Consider the following 15,222-nt stretch of genomic DNA (forward strand, 5'->3'; position numbering starts at 1 on the left):
GAATGAGCTGACATTTGACTTATTATGAGCTTGTAGTCCAATGGAAAAAAAAAAAAACAATTAAAAACATCTCCAACAACATTACCCCCAAGTTATTATCAGTTATGTAATCCTCTGTGTCAGACTGCGTTAAAGCACTTTATTTAAATGATCTTTCTTAATATTTATAACAATTTTTAAGTTTAATACAATTTTTCTCATTTGCCAGCCAGGCATCAAATGCATATCGGGCTGATATCAAAGTCCATGCATTCAGTGCCCCACCGTGTTGTCTCCCAAGAATGATCAAATGAAGGAACGCATGCTAATCAATTCAGAGGACCAGAAAAGCAGATAAACTAGAACAATGTAGTAAGATCATCAACATAGTGCTCGCTTCGGCAGCACATATACTAAAATTGGAACGATACAGAGAAGATTAGCATGGCCCCTGCGCAAGGATGACACGCAAATTCGTGAAGCGTTCCATAAAAAAAAAAAAAAAAGATCATCAACATAGAAGAGATATTTGAAAACCGGCCCAAGAACAAAATACATGTTAAAAAAACTCTCAGTCAAATATTGTTCATTCTTTTCAAATATTAAATCATTAATCAATGGAAGATGATATGCAGAAAATAAAATGATGAGACATATCTACTAGTCGTGACTTAGAGTCATCTGTCAAATGGATACAGTATTGCTTTGGGAATGTGAATCAGGGCAATAGGTGACTTGGGAAAAGAAGCAAACTTTGGCTCAGTTCAAAGAAGAAGTAATAATTTAAGAATCCATACAACAGAATGGGCAGCTCTATAAACAGTGAAGTTCCTGTCAGGGAATTCTTTAGATAGAAAAGCAAACTGCCACAGAATAAGGCATTCAACTCATCAAAATATGCCAAGATTTATCCTACAGCTTGTAGGCTCTAGATAAAAGTGCTTGTTTATAACAAGCCATCTAGAATTCAAAGGCTCACTCCCAAGAATTGCCAGTGACTGACCCATCGATACACCTAGACTGGTGACACAGTGTATTCAGGAAAGGAAAAAAGAGATAGAGTCCTCTTTAGAAGGCATGGAGCTTAAACTGGATTTGTTGGAATAATGTGTAGCTGAGAGGAAGTGAAAACAGGGAGAGCATTTACAAATGGACAGGGAACCTGGACAATGGACACGATGACATGGGATGGCCAGCCAGTTGCTATCATGCTAAGTAGTGTCTTCAGAGCACACATAGGGAAGTATGGGTTCAAATAGAAAGAGAATCTGTTTCCCATGGGTATCATGGGATTTTGAACTTGAGTTTATTTTTTATTATGTACTGCCGATTGAAAATTGTAGATTAAAAGTTTACAGTCACCTTTCTCAGAACTGAATGCTATTCCAGATTGAACAAATCTTGGGAATACCCAACAAAATGGATAAAAGTAACCCAAACTAACATACATATTCATGGAATTTCAGCATGCTGTATTCTTTGATACAATTAGAACAATATGCAAATCAGAAGGGCATCAGAATTTCCCTGGCGGCACTAGATATGAAAATTCACTTTTGAAATATTAAGTGGATTTTTTTTCATTTGTTCAAACTTTAAAATAAATGTAAAGACAATTTCAATCAGCAGTCCATGATAAAAAATAAACTCAAATTCAAAATCCCATGATATCCATGGGAAACAGATTCTCTTTCTATTTGAACCCATACTTACGTTTGAACCCATTTTGAAGACTAGTAGTCTAAACTGAATGTATCAACAAGATCATGTGTTCTCCAAATGCTCTAGACCAGAGAAAGATACAATCTTTCTTCTCTAAGTGTCTAATATCTCCAAGTATTCCTTGAGCTATAAGTACAGTATGATGATGTCACATTACTGTCTGTTCATTACCTGCCTCTCTGTGTCCCTTCTCTTTCATAGGACACCATTCAGATGGGATCAGGATCCACCCTATTCAATATGACCTTATAACAACTTTTAGCTTAGGATTCAAGTTATCCCTGTTGCTCAACTTTCAGCCAAGTAGTCGGGCCTATCGAATGAACAGTAACACCAGAGAAAGCAAGGTCCTGGGAACAACCAACCCCAGGAGATCAAAAGGGTAGAATTTTCCCAGGGGTAAAGCCTAAGAGGCAGGAGGAGGCAGAAAAGAAAGATGAATGGGAAAAGGAAATAGGGAGAAGGTAGGGGAAAGTGCAGCTATATTGTGAAGATTGAAATCATTATCAGGAAACAAATTGTATATTATTTGTTGAACATAAAATCAGTAGTCTCTGTAAACTCTCACTCAAATCACAACAAAAAGTTTTTAAAAAACCAAAATGAAGTAAAAAAATATATATGCACCGTCAATCTGAGAGCCTGGCTTACCCACTGCCATCAAGTCGATTCTGACTTCTAGGGATGCTGTAGGACAGAGGAGAGATGCTCTCAGAGGCTGTACATCTTCAAGGGAGTTTCTTATTCAAGACACTGGTTAGAAGAGATAGTCAAAATAAATATAAGAAGAGCAAAAAATTAAAATGTGGAAGTCTGAGTTATCCCTGCTATGTTGGACAAGAAGAAACAGCAGTAGAGTTCTTTTATTCCATAAGAAATTAAATGATTCATGCATTTTATCGGATCTAGACTCTAGAGCAATGAAGTTGGGAAGGACTTTCAACTTCATCCAAATTCCTACACTTTCAGATCATGAAACTAAGGGCAAGATGTAGGAAAGGAACTCATGCAAGTTCACACCAGGAATGGAGATGGAATGAGAAATCAAGTCTTCTTTCTGCTACTTATTACTCCCTTAAAAGGATCTAATCTTAAAAAGTCAGTCAACTATAAATAGTGAAATGATACAATGGAAATGACAGATACAGTTTGCAGCAATATGCTACAAAGAACAATGGCTCAGCGATCTGGCTTCTTTTGAACGGAAATGCTAATAATATATAACGTGTGTAGGCCAGTACCTGGCACACTTTTTCTGTAATGGGCTAGATAATAAATGGTTTTGCAGTTCCATCTTGATCTCTGCCACATAAGCTTCTTCACTTGATTATTTGGTTATATTGCTTTAAATATGTAAAAATGATGCTTAGCTCACCACAGCAAAGCAAAACAAAAACAGCTTACTGTCACCAGGTCAATTCTGACTCAGAATGGCCCTATAGGACTGGGTAGCATGACTCTTATGAGTTTCAAAACTGTAATTCTTTATGGGAGTGAAAGCCCCATCTTTCTACCATGGAGAGACAGGTGGTTTCCAATCACTGACTTTATGGATCAAGCCCAACTCATGAGCCCTACAATATATAGTATTGGTCAGATTTGGCTTTTGCAGCCCACCTGGGTCATCCCAGCACATCCAGCAGGCAGGATCGCCCGATATTGGTGGCAGGCAAGAATAGGGTAAGAAAAGCCTTTTGCAAAACAGAAGACTGTGGGCAAGGAAGCAAGCATGACAGGGTACAACTTACTCATGAAAAAAAGTATTTAAAGACATCTCAAACCAAACTCACTACCACTGAGTCAATTCTGACTCAGCGCTGCTAACCACCAGCTGCTCCTGGAGAGAAAAATGAGGTTTCCTGCTCTCCTGAAGACTCAGTCTCAGAAGCCCCCATGGGCACTTCCACTCTGTCCTAGAGAGTCACTGTGAGGAAGGGTATCTAGGTTACTAAAAAGGTATCTGGATGGCGGGAAAGCTCGTTTTCATGGAAGTACTAACCTAACGTTTGGCACTTTGAACACACCCAGCCATGTGATGGAGGACAACCTGGAAATCTGCTTCCAGATAAAACAGCCAAGAACACATGCCTGGAAGCAGTGCTCGTCTGTCACACGTAGTGTTACCGTGAGTCAGACTAGACTTAGTGTTAATGGGTTTGGTTTGAGGTTATTAAAAAAACCCTTTCATGATTGTTCGAAATATTTTTAAAAATAAAACAAAAAGAGCCAGAGAAAAGGAACAGGCAACCTTAAGCCAGACACTAACAAGGCATTATCATTGTAACTTAATGAGTTTTATTCAGAATAGTATAGCTAATGACTTGATTTTTCTATCAATGAATGATATAACACATTGATTATTAAGTAATTATAGTCAAATCTAGCAATGAACTTCATGGACAAAAAGATACAAAGGAAATTCATAATCCAGTAATGAAAATGTTATTTACTGAATAATAATAATGATAAAAGATGAGGTTCTTATAAAACCTCCATATGGCCATCCTTCACAGCAGATAGAAAAATAAGACTTCAGTGGACAGCTCTTAAAGGAGTTATTCCCCCGCCCCCCAGTGCATAATGAACATATAAACAACCAGGAATAGTAAACTCACACCTCTCCTTCTGTTCCAGTATTTATGCAGTGCTCCATCCCTCCTGGTATCCCGAGGACACACTTTGAATAGGTTGTTCTTAGGTGCCATCTAGTCACTTCTGACTCCGTGTGTCCCTATCATGATTAGGTGTGAACCCATTACTGTAGCCATTCCATTATGTAATTGATCTGAAAGCTTTACTGTAGGCTGCAGGCCTTGTTCTTCATCAGTAAGAATGTCAAGTTCTTTTCAGTTTTAGCAAGCGAGGTTGTACCATGGGCATATGACAGGTTGCCAGTAAGCCTTCCTCCAACTCTGATACCACATTCCTCTCTACAGAGTCCAACTTCTGGGATGCTTTTTCTTGAGCATTCAGATCGCACACTTACGGTGAAAGGATACAGTCCTGGCACACACTTCTGATGGTAAACCATCCAGTCTCTCCTTGTTCTCTTCAAAGCACCGTCTCTCGGTCAGGGTTAAGAGCTTTGGAAGAGCACAGTGGAGTGTTTTGGCATACCCATTTGTCCCAATGTTATTCATAATTTGTTATGATGCACACAAGTAAATGCCTTTGCAGAGTCAGTAAACATAAGGAAGCATCTTTCTGGGTTTTTCTTTCAGTCAAGATCCATCTGTTGTCCACATCATAGCCACGTGCCAGACCTCTTCTGAATCCAGCCGTGGTTCTGGCATCTCACGGTAAATGCAACTCCATTGTCCTGCTCCCATCATCTTGACTTATTGTCAGCAAACATTGTTCCTTGTACTTGACATTAATGATGCCACTTAATAATGTGTGTGTCTGGCTGGGTCACCTTTCTTTGGAAGAGGCACAAATATGGATCTTCCACTAGATTAGCCAGGTCAATTTCAAATTTCTTCTAGCCCGGCATCAGTTCGTTGAAGCATTTTAATCAAAAGTTCGTCAATTCCTGGAGTTTTGTTTTTCCCTCATGTCTTCAGTGGAGTTTGGCCCATTTGCTTCAATATCTTCAGTGACTCTGTTCAATGGCGATACACTCAGCCACTAACTGCAAAGTCGGGCCTTGGAAGCCATTTAGTGGATCTACCGAAGAAAAGATCTAGTTATCTTCTCCTACAAAGATTGAAAAGACCCAAGCTGAACCCTTGGCTAGCAAGCCAGCATCTAACCATGGCCCAACCACCAAGCTCGTTTTTCTCAAAAACAATCCGTACAGGCCCACCCACAGGGGGGTACCAAATTGGCATGTGTCTCCTGGGATGAAGGAGATTCCTCAAAGATAAAGCTAAGCTACTTTTTCAATTTTACTATAAACCTCCTCCATCCTTCTGACTTTATGTTACTTAGGGCAGCAGGTGGACTCCTTGGATGATCAATAAGAAAACTTTGGATGGACAATTGCGCTGACCAATCTTATATTGAATAACATTTTGGCATTTTAAACATCTTGATGGTTCATTTTATGCGACTCAAACCTTTTTTTGTTTTTAATATCTTATTTATTCCCGAGGGTGATTAGGATTTTATATATAGATGCATATTCATGTATGGTCTCCATTTTTTCAAAGTTTAATTGGTCCTTTAGGAGTAAATATCCTTTCTTTTAATATATTCTCATTCTCAATCATATTCAGATGCCAAAAATGACACTAATATCATATGGCCTGTGATCTAAACTTGCATTTTTAAGTGTACCATAGAGCGAAAAACCCAGGCTCTCTGGAGTAATTATTGATTACTTGGAGAGTTCTAGGAGGAACTGTGTGTGTGTGTGTGTGTGTGTGTGTGTGTGAACTATACACAGGAACGATAGATATAGGAACTATATATAGGAACTATATATATATAGGAACTACATATATATATATCACACACACACGAGCCAAAGATAAGGAAATTCTGCAGATCAAAAGGGGGTTTGGGTGTGAATCATTGGACAGCAAAGGGTCATTTCCTTGATCACCAGGGACTCCTCCTGGTCCAGGAGGATGGACCCCATCCTTTTGTTTATGGTATGAACTGCATAAAGTTGTCATCTAACTTTAGTTGCTAGTCTCCCATTTCCCTGGCTTGGCTAGAAGCCATCATGGACATTTCCCCTCTCTTTTCTAAGCCACCTGATGCCTCAGGTTTCATTGAAACACAAGGTAAGCTGCTCCTCAAGTTAACGCGAAAGGAACAGGTGGGAGCGCCAGCAACTTACCTGAGCTCACCCAGGGAAAAAGAATTATATCCATACTTGTGACTCATAAAAGAATAAGGGAAGATATTGGTCTCTAAATATTTTCACATATTTCATATAAAAATACTCAAGCTTAAAATGAGAAGTAAAACTGATTTGCACTACAAGCAAAGCAGCCTAAGCAAACAAATGATATTCCTAGGCAAGGTAATTTCATTCTTCAACCAGATTGCTGACTCCAGAGTCAGGAGATGAAGCCGCCCTTTCTGCTACAGATATTAATAATTAATGGATGCAGATTGGATGCGCAGCGGAGTGTTCCTTTCCGTTAGTTTCCAGCTAGACAGTATTGCTGTCTTGCTCTTGAATCGCGCTTCACCGTATTGTATTTTCTCTTCACAAGCTTGCTGTTGTTCCAGAGAAGATTAATTGTATTTTCAATGAAGCCACCGAGCAGTCGTCATGGAAGTCTGATTGATTCTGAATCGCTCTCTAACAAGCTCCCATTTTATTTTTAGTTTCATTTTTTATCAGTGATAATAAAACTACAGCGTCCTGGTAAAGTTCAATCAACAGTATTTTCTCCACGCTGAGTTGTGTAGATCAAGAAGAATCTCAGTCGTTTCTGGAGTTTAAGATTTAGGAAGTTTTAAAAATAGTTCTTGCTTTTGCTTTTTTTTTTTTGGTGGGGAGATACATATTCTAAGAAGGACCATCAGGGGAGGGAAGCAATACTGCGCCCTCACCTATCGGGTCAAGCTGAGTTCAGGTGGACTCAAAAGCAGTAGGTTTGGGTTGGTGTGTCCACATACACTAGAGGAGCCTGGTGGCGCAGTGGTTACGCGTTGGGCTGCGTAAAGGAACATCATGTGGATGTTTAAACTAGGATTAACCAGGAACAATAAAATCACTGAAATGAGAGCAAGCCCTCTCGCCCTCCGGAGTAGGTCTTTCACATGTCAGGAGAGGCTCTACAGATAAAACGGAGTTGTGATCTTTCGAGTGGAAGCAGGGAGGGGATGGGAAGTGGACCACAGCTGAAATGCTCTGCTACTTAGCCCCTTTATGCTTCTGACAGGTACTCTGTGTGCCCTATTTACCTCACTCACAAAACACACATTTTACAAAGGACTCCTTTCTTAGAACCAAATGCAATGTTGCAAGTATGGAGTTTAACATGTATTTTAAAATTTTTTAGCTTGTTATTGATAACTTTTTTGTTATTTTGTAGCTTCTAGGAAAATTGAGTAGAAGTATCAGGCTTTCTGCTCTTGTGAGGGTTCACAGCCCTAGAAACACTAAGGAAGAGGGGAGCTGACAGCACTGATGACTGCCTAGCTCCCCTCGATGGGACTGAACAACAGAACTCTACGGGAAGAGATGGGATATATGGGAATAAGTAAGATGTGTCAACACAACATTATTCAAGGAAAAAACACACACAAAAAAGCAACTCTTCTCTGACTTCTAGAGTCACAATGAGTTGCCATCAGCTCAATTGGCAATGAATTTTGAACAATTGTGATCTAAGTGGTCTCTGGTATCGCCGGGGTTAAAACACTTGCCTGCTAACTCAAAGACCAGCATTTCCAACCCACCAGCTGGACACCAGGAGAAGCACATTAATGTGAGGTACTAGCGGAAGAACTAGGGGTTGTCCGTTACATGCCCAAGCCTCCGTCCCCCTTTACAGGAAGTTGGAAGCTGCTTAAGGTTAGAGGGCATGCTCCCATTCGGGTCCTTGAGACAGGAAGCCAGTACACCTGGGTGGGACCCCCCTCTAGACCAGGTGGGCTAAATTCAGCCAATGGAATCAACCAGTAAGGTTGACCAGGCCTCCCAGTGGAGGGCCTGAAAAGCCAGAATCTAGAGCCCACTGACTTTCTTGTCCAGCTGCTGCTGGGGCCAGGCTGCATTTTTCCCTGACCCCGGGGGTGAAGTGCCCAGAGGGGGCCTGTATAAAACCTGACATTTCTCCTATCCTTTATAAAACTCACTTGGGTCACAAACCAGGTTTCAGCGTGAATTCTTTCTCATGCTAAACCAAAGACCAAGGTATTCCCCCTGGGAAATCTAACAATAACAGCCCATGAAACAATTCTACTCTGCTCTGCAGTGCCGCTATGAGTTGGAATCCAGCGACCAGCAGTGGGCTGGGTTTGCTTTGTTGGAACATGATTGAGAGGGTCACGAGTGGCATAGTGTGTAAGCACTGTGCTGACACAAAGGTCAGCAGTTTAAACCCACTAGTTGAAAAAAGTATCATTCTGCTTCCACCAAGATTACAGCCTTGGGATGTCTATGGAGCCATACTATTCTATCCAATCTTGGTTTTTCTGTTTTCCTTTAGCTGAATTTAAATACCAATGTTTTTAGCCTCTGAACTTAAACAATTAGAATCTTGGCAAGAAGCAACCCACCCGTGCCCCCCATTTTAAGTGTGATTGAAAAATCCTAGTATACCAGATGATTTCAACCAGCTGGTCTACATATAGTTGAGAATTCTATAGCTGAAACACTAATCCTGGCAAGTGGACTACAAAGAGGTTGGTGCTTTAGTGGATATTTCAGTAGCCTGCAAAGAGGAAGGGCGAAAAAGGATTGAAAAAATATGAGACTGAGGAGGATCTGTTTCCTGTTGGTTATGTTTCAAAGCAAGATGAAATAATAATTACACACAGAACACACATGGCCTGGTGATAAGCCACCCAGTGTTTACTTGAAACACAACATCCATAGAAGATCACAGTCAAGAGGAAAAGAGGCAAAACCAAAGAAATACCACACAGAATGATGTACAACTTGAGGAAATATTTTAATTCATGATGAGTTTTTTAGATATGCAAATAGATAATGAATAATGTATACTTACATCCAAGCAGTGTATGATCAATACAGTGCAGGTTCTCCACAACTGTTCTTTGCTACTTCATTTGTGCTGAAATGGACCCGTATAAAAATCTCATAAGCAGGATTACCGATTAATGTGTATGGTATGAATAAACAAATATGCTCTGCTGCTCACGTAAAGTGAAAATGGAACCTGCTTTCTGGCTTGGCGGTAGTCCTCAAGTTCAGAGCCAGAGCCAAGTAAAGTCTACCTATCTGAACCAGATGATGGCCCCAACACTCTCACTCACATTCAGCTATTGAATTTTCAAAAAAATTATATTTCCAAATTTCAGGTCAGAAACCTGCCCCTCTGAGATATTGCTTCAGGTCACATGACAAAGTGGGAAAGTTGGGTTTATACTGGCTCCAAATAGACTGCCATGTCAGAGGACCAAACCCGCTGTCCTTGAGCCCATCCGGACTGAAAGCACCCATGTGGGATAGAGTAGGATTGCCCTCACAGAGCACCAAGGGCTGCAATCCTTTCAGAAGCAGATTGCCTCATCTGTCTCTCACAGAGAAGCTGGTGGGTTCAAGTCCCAGAACTTTTCCCTGCGCCAAATAGAAATAACAACAACGTAATGAGACTCTTAAGTATTTAATGAAATCATTCCTTAAAAGAGTTTGGAATATGTAGCAAGTGCTCAATAATAATAGTTATTATTGTTCTTGCTTCTGGTAGCATAATTTGAAAGCTCAAAAGCACAGTGCTGACCCTTGGAATTCTCTGGGGAAATGAGTATGTCCAGAGAGGAGACCACTACGGATGCCATCTATTGGTAAAGGCTGCTTGCAGGGCCAAGCGCTGGCCAAATGCTAACCCTGTCTGAGCTGCGGTCCCATCTTTCATAATTAGACAGCTAAGAGTCCTGAAGATGTTAACCCCATCCCATTTCGCAATGGTCTTTCTCCTCTTTCCATTTGGTCAACCTACTTAGCCTCAAAATCACTTCTGCAATGCTGGCAACAGTTTTCTCTTCCTGGGGGAATTTATAGGAAGAGAAGCACAGAAAGTTAAAGAGTGACATGCTCCCTGGTGAAGGGCTGTTCCAGCTTGGGGCTTCCTTCCTACTGCCCCCACCTCAGGAAACGGATGTTGAATTTGAACTAGAGATAATGACTTCCCATGGTCCCAAGGTTAATGAGAACAAGTCCCAGTTCTTATTGCCTTCATCATGAAACACAGTACACATTCGAGGTTGATTCACAGAGACAGACAGATGATGCCTTCTTCTCACTCAGTGAAGAAACTTAGGACTGCAAATGAAAATTAAATTTTCAAAATCATTCAGAGAAAATATTTGGAGGCAAAATTTGTCATCTCCATACTGGCCTCTGCTCTTGTGTTTGTCTGGGTAGACTAGAGAAGCAAATCCAAGGACGCACATGAGTATAAGAAAGAGATTTATATACAAAGAGCAATTACACATTGAGAAAACATCCCAGCCCAGTCCACATCAAGTCCATAAGTCTGATACTAGCCCATATATGTCTGATACCAATCTATAAAGTCCTCTTCAGATTCACAAGACACATGCACTGATGCTGAATGCAGGAAGATCACAGACCAGTGGGTAGAAAGTCTTTGCATCCAGTGGCATTGGAAACATCTGTGTTGGCATGGGTCTCTGCATGGCTTCCCAGGGCTTCCCAGGGCTATGGGTCCATGTGTCTTATCAGCTGCTATGTCTCCCAGGGAGTGGCAGAGCGAGAGAAGCTTCTCCTGCCTCCAAGGAGGAAGTACCAGAATTCCCAGAATCCTTGGGGGAAGGCTATGCCCACACAGAAGCCTCATTGACTATATCCTAATTGACAGGCTAGACTCGACCCCTACACACGTAGTCCTTAAATTGACAATTATATCCCTATCACAGCTTTCACATCGCCTCCAAAGTCATGGCTCATTTGCAGAGACTTTTAGAAGGAACAGCCTCTGGACACAGATGCTCAGACCCATCCTTGGTCTTCCTTGCAGTCATGACTGCTGGACATAATGAATCATCACATCCAAAACTCTAAAAAAGGTTCAGACTGGGTGCTCATAAACAGGAAGAACACATTCAGTGGTGTGTGTGTGTGTGTGTATGTGTGTGTGTGTGTGTGTGTGTGTGTGTAGCCAGAAACATTGAATAGTTTGAAAATCAACTTCAACAAACCTTAGAAGCATTTCTGTCAGTCCAGTCCAATATTGAAGTGGACAAAAACATTTTCTGGGAAACAGTTTCAAATATTCTCTCAGGTAGGAATATAGATTTAAAAGGACCCAGCTGACCTCTCTAAATACATTAATATTTAATAGGTTTTATTTTTGACTTTTCCAAGATATTCCTTTGAACTTTTCATCAAGATGGCTAGAAGCCACACATTTGTTGAAGAAATTTGTTGGGACCACAGTGGTATACCTGCACCTTGTGGGTAAGGGCTGTTCAAGGGCAACATAAAGAAAGGCATTTTACAACACAATTATGAAGGCTCAAATCACATCATTTCCAAACTCCCTCTCCATCGCGATTGGCCATTCTGACTCTCTTTCTATGTTTATATTAGCCACTGTGCTCTCCTTTGCTTTTGCTTTGAGACATAAGAAAAGCTGGTTTCTCATTTGGAATCTTGGTCAAACCCTTTTCTCAGAGTTCTCTTTATCCACCCAGTGCTAAATCACCTCCATAGGACCTGCTGCAGCTCAGGTTTCACCTCCAACACAGCCATCAAATGTCTGTACATGTTTTGTAAATAGTCTTCAGACTTCTATTTCTTTCAAATAATCTTCAGGATATTTTACTAATATCATAATGGATCTCTCATTCAACTTGGGTAGAATTATTATTTTAACAATATTGTGTCTTCCAACCAAAAAGCATGATAAAATGGTATCTGTAACTATTTCTTATTCTTTGATGCTCTTGTAAATCTTATTTTATGTTCTAAATGTTTGTGCTGCTATGGGGATGGTTTAATTTCCAAGTATTTTGAGATTCTTCATATTTTTGTTGTTTCTAAATTTTCCCCACTGTAATTCTACTGTCGTGAGGAAAGTCACATTGTATTATTTCAGTCATTTTGAATTCATTGAGCTATTTTTCCTGTTGCTATTTTTAAATAATCTAGAATATTTCCTAACCAACTAAATGCTCCCTGCACATGTTAGAACAAAGTATACTTTGACACTGAATGAAATGTCAATTATATTGTTCCAGTCTTCTATGTCCTTATTAATTTTCTTGTTGTTTTTGATGTCATTGAGAAGTATAAACTCACTAGTCATAATTGTGGATTTATCTATTTTTGCTTAAGTGTCATTAGCTGTGTATTATGTGATTTGAAGATTTTAAAATTCTAAGTGGTTAAACAAATCGAATTGTGAGATCCTCTGGTTGTATGAGCGCATTTTCATCCTGTGCATGGCCAACCAACTCCTGGGAAGCTTTAGAGCCTATCTACCAACTGTACAACATTGGCTTTAGTTTGGCAATCTATAAAGTGATAAATTTGGAGCATTCTTTTCATTAAAGATCTGTGTGAGATCTACCATAGGGCCTAAAAATATAAGAGATCATGATTGATGGCTCTTATAAAAACTACTTCCTTTTGCTAATGGATTTTGTAGCTCTCCTGGTGAAAAGTGGGATTAACCATAGGTTGTATACAATGAATGACTATCTTGGAGTCACAAATCCTTTCATCTGCCTGCTACCTACTACTAGTGTCACGTCCTTCTAATGTCCTCACTTTCTAGGCCATTAAGCTCAAGGCACAATAAGGTTCATACTTTCCTCATTGCAAAAAAAATATTTTCAACTTTATGAGTTTTGTGTATACTATTCTCCATGAATACAATGTTCTGTTGTCTTTAATAATCAAGTAAATTCCTACTAATCCTTCAGATCCAAGAAAATTGTCATTCTTTAGACCACCCTAGATAATTCTCCTGGAGTCTGTGGGGGAAATTGGTTACCATGATCTGCAATTCACAGACAATTCCTTTTGCTTGTAAACCTGTATTATATGTCACATCAGAGTTTGCCTTTTTACATGGAAATATTTCCAAGGCAGAAGATACAAATATAATTGCTTGTTTTTTTCTAACCTCAGCAAGAAGTACATAATAATTAATGATGTAGCTTACTGTACATGCAACTTTCATTATTCAATCACAAACATTTACTGGATCTGTATGAACCAATTTTATCCTAAATTAAAGATGAAAATAAAAGTCTGAAATTCCTAATGAGAATAGGAAAAAAAAATTAGTCTCAGAATCTCTGAGCTGTTCCCAGCTGTGGCTGGCTCCCAGTTTCTCTTTCTTTAAAATCGGATCATTAAGAAGTTCTTCCTTGTTGGGCCTCCCAGCTGTGAAGCACAGGGGGAGTGAATGCATAATGATAATAATGGATACAAGGGCAGCCATCTAGCTCAGAAGCAACAAAGCCCACATGGAAGAAGCACACCAGCCTGTGCGATCACAAGGTGTCAATGGGATCAGGTATCAGGCATCAAAGAACAAAATATCATATCATTGTGAATGAGAGGAAGTGTGGAGTGGGGACCCAAAGACCACCTGTAAGCAAATGGACATCCCCTTACAGAAGGGTCTTGGGGAGGAGACGAGCCAGTCAGGGGGCAGTGTAGCAATGTTAAAACACACAACTTTCCTCTAGTTCTTAAATGCTTCTGCCCTCCCCCACTATCATGAAGCCAATTCTACCACACAAATCCAGCTAGACCAGGGGATGTAAACTGGCACACATAGGAACTGGAAACACAGGGAATCCAGGACAGATGAACCCCTCAGGATTAGTGGTGAGAGTGGTGATACTGGGAGGGTGTAGGGAGGGTGGTTTGGAAAGGGGGCACAAATGATAAGGATCTACATATAACCTCCTCCATGGGGGATGGACAACAGAAAAGTAGGTGAAGGGAGACGTCGAACAGTGTAAGACATGACAAAATAATAATAATTTATAAATTATCAAGGGTTCATGAGGCAAGGGGTGGCAGGGTGGGAGGGAAAAAATGAGGAGCTGATACCGAGGGCTCAAGTAGAAAGCAAATATTTTAAGAATGATGATGGCAACAAATGTACAAATGTGCTTGACACAATGGGTGGATATATGGATTGTGATGAGTTGTAAACGCCCCCAATAAAATGATTTAAAAAAAGGAAAAAGAAACAAAATAAAAACAGTGGTTGTCAAGTCCACTCTAACTCAAAAAAAAAAAATGAATACAAGGGGATACAGGGAATACAGGGGTGGGAGAGAGCAAAGGGAGGGAAAGGGAAAAGGGATTTCGGGCGTAACCAAGGAAGATGGGAAAGGGGAGGAAGCACTGAAATGGATTGTGATTTGACCCTATGGAAGGGGATGCTCTAAAATTGATGTGAGGCTGATTGTGCAATACTTGTGGTATGATTAACTGAACTATTGACTTATAATATATGCAAATTACTTTTGAAAAAGCTATAAAAACAAATAACTATTTTTAAAAGTTTATCCTAAATTTTATAAACATAAATAAAATTCCAATTATGAAAATCTAAAATTATGTAGTTATTTTAAAATTTGGTCCCTTTGTTTTTTAGTGTTTCAGGGCTTTTAATGGGATTTAATTGATCTATATATTCTGTGGTCATTACATAATCTCCTGTGAACTTACATAGGGGTGAGGTCTAGCCTGTCAATCAGGTGATAGCCAATGAGGCCTCTGTGTGGACATAGCTTTCTCCTTTGGATTCTGGAAACTCATGTCTTTCTACCTGGAGGCAGGACACACACTCTCTCTGCTTTGTCTTCCTGCTGACAGGCCTCATAGAGCTACACTGATAGAGCCAGAGCCCCAGAGCTGGAGGAGCCAAGTGGAGACCC

At 40.1% G+C, this 15,222-nt stretch overlaps 1 non-coding gene across 1 annotated transcript; it reads left to right on the forward strand.

The window, feature by feature from the left end:
* Positions 1-368: 368 nt before the first annotated feature.
* On the forward strand, positions 369-475 carry LOC142429990 (U6 spliceosomal RNA). Its single transcript, XR_012780484.1, has one exon. It is a non-coding gene; the product is annotated as a U6 spliceosomal RNA (small nuclear RNA).
* The last annotated feature ends 14,747 nt before the right edge of the window (positions 476-15,222 follow it).

The sequence above is a fragment of the Tenrec ecaudatus genome, chromosome 16 (assembly GCF_050624435.1).
Source record: "Tenrec ecaudatus isolate mTenEca1 chromosome 16, mTenEca1.hap1, whole genome shotgun sequence".
Lineage (NCBI taxonomy): Eukaryota > Metazoa > Chordata > Mammalia > Afrosoricida > Tenrecidae > Tenrec > Tenrec ecaudatus.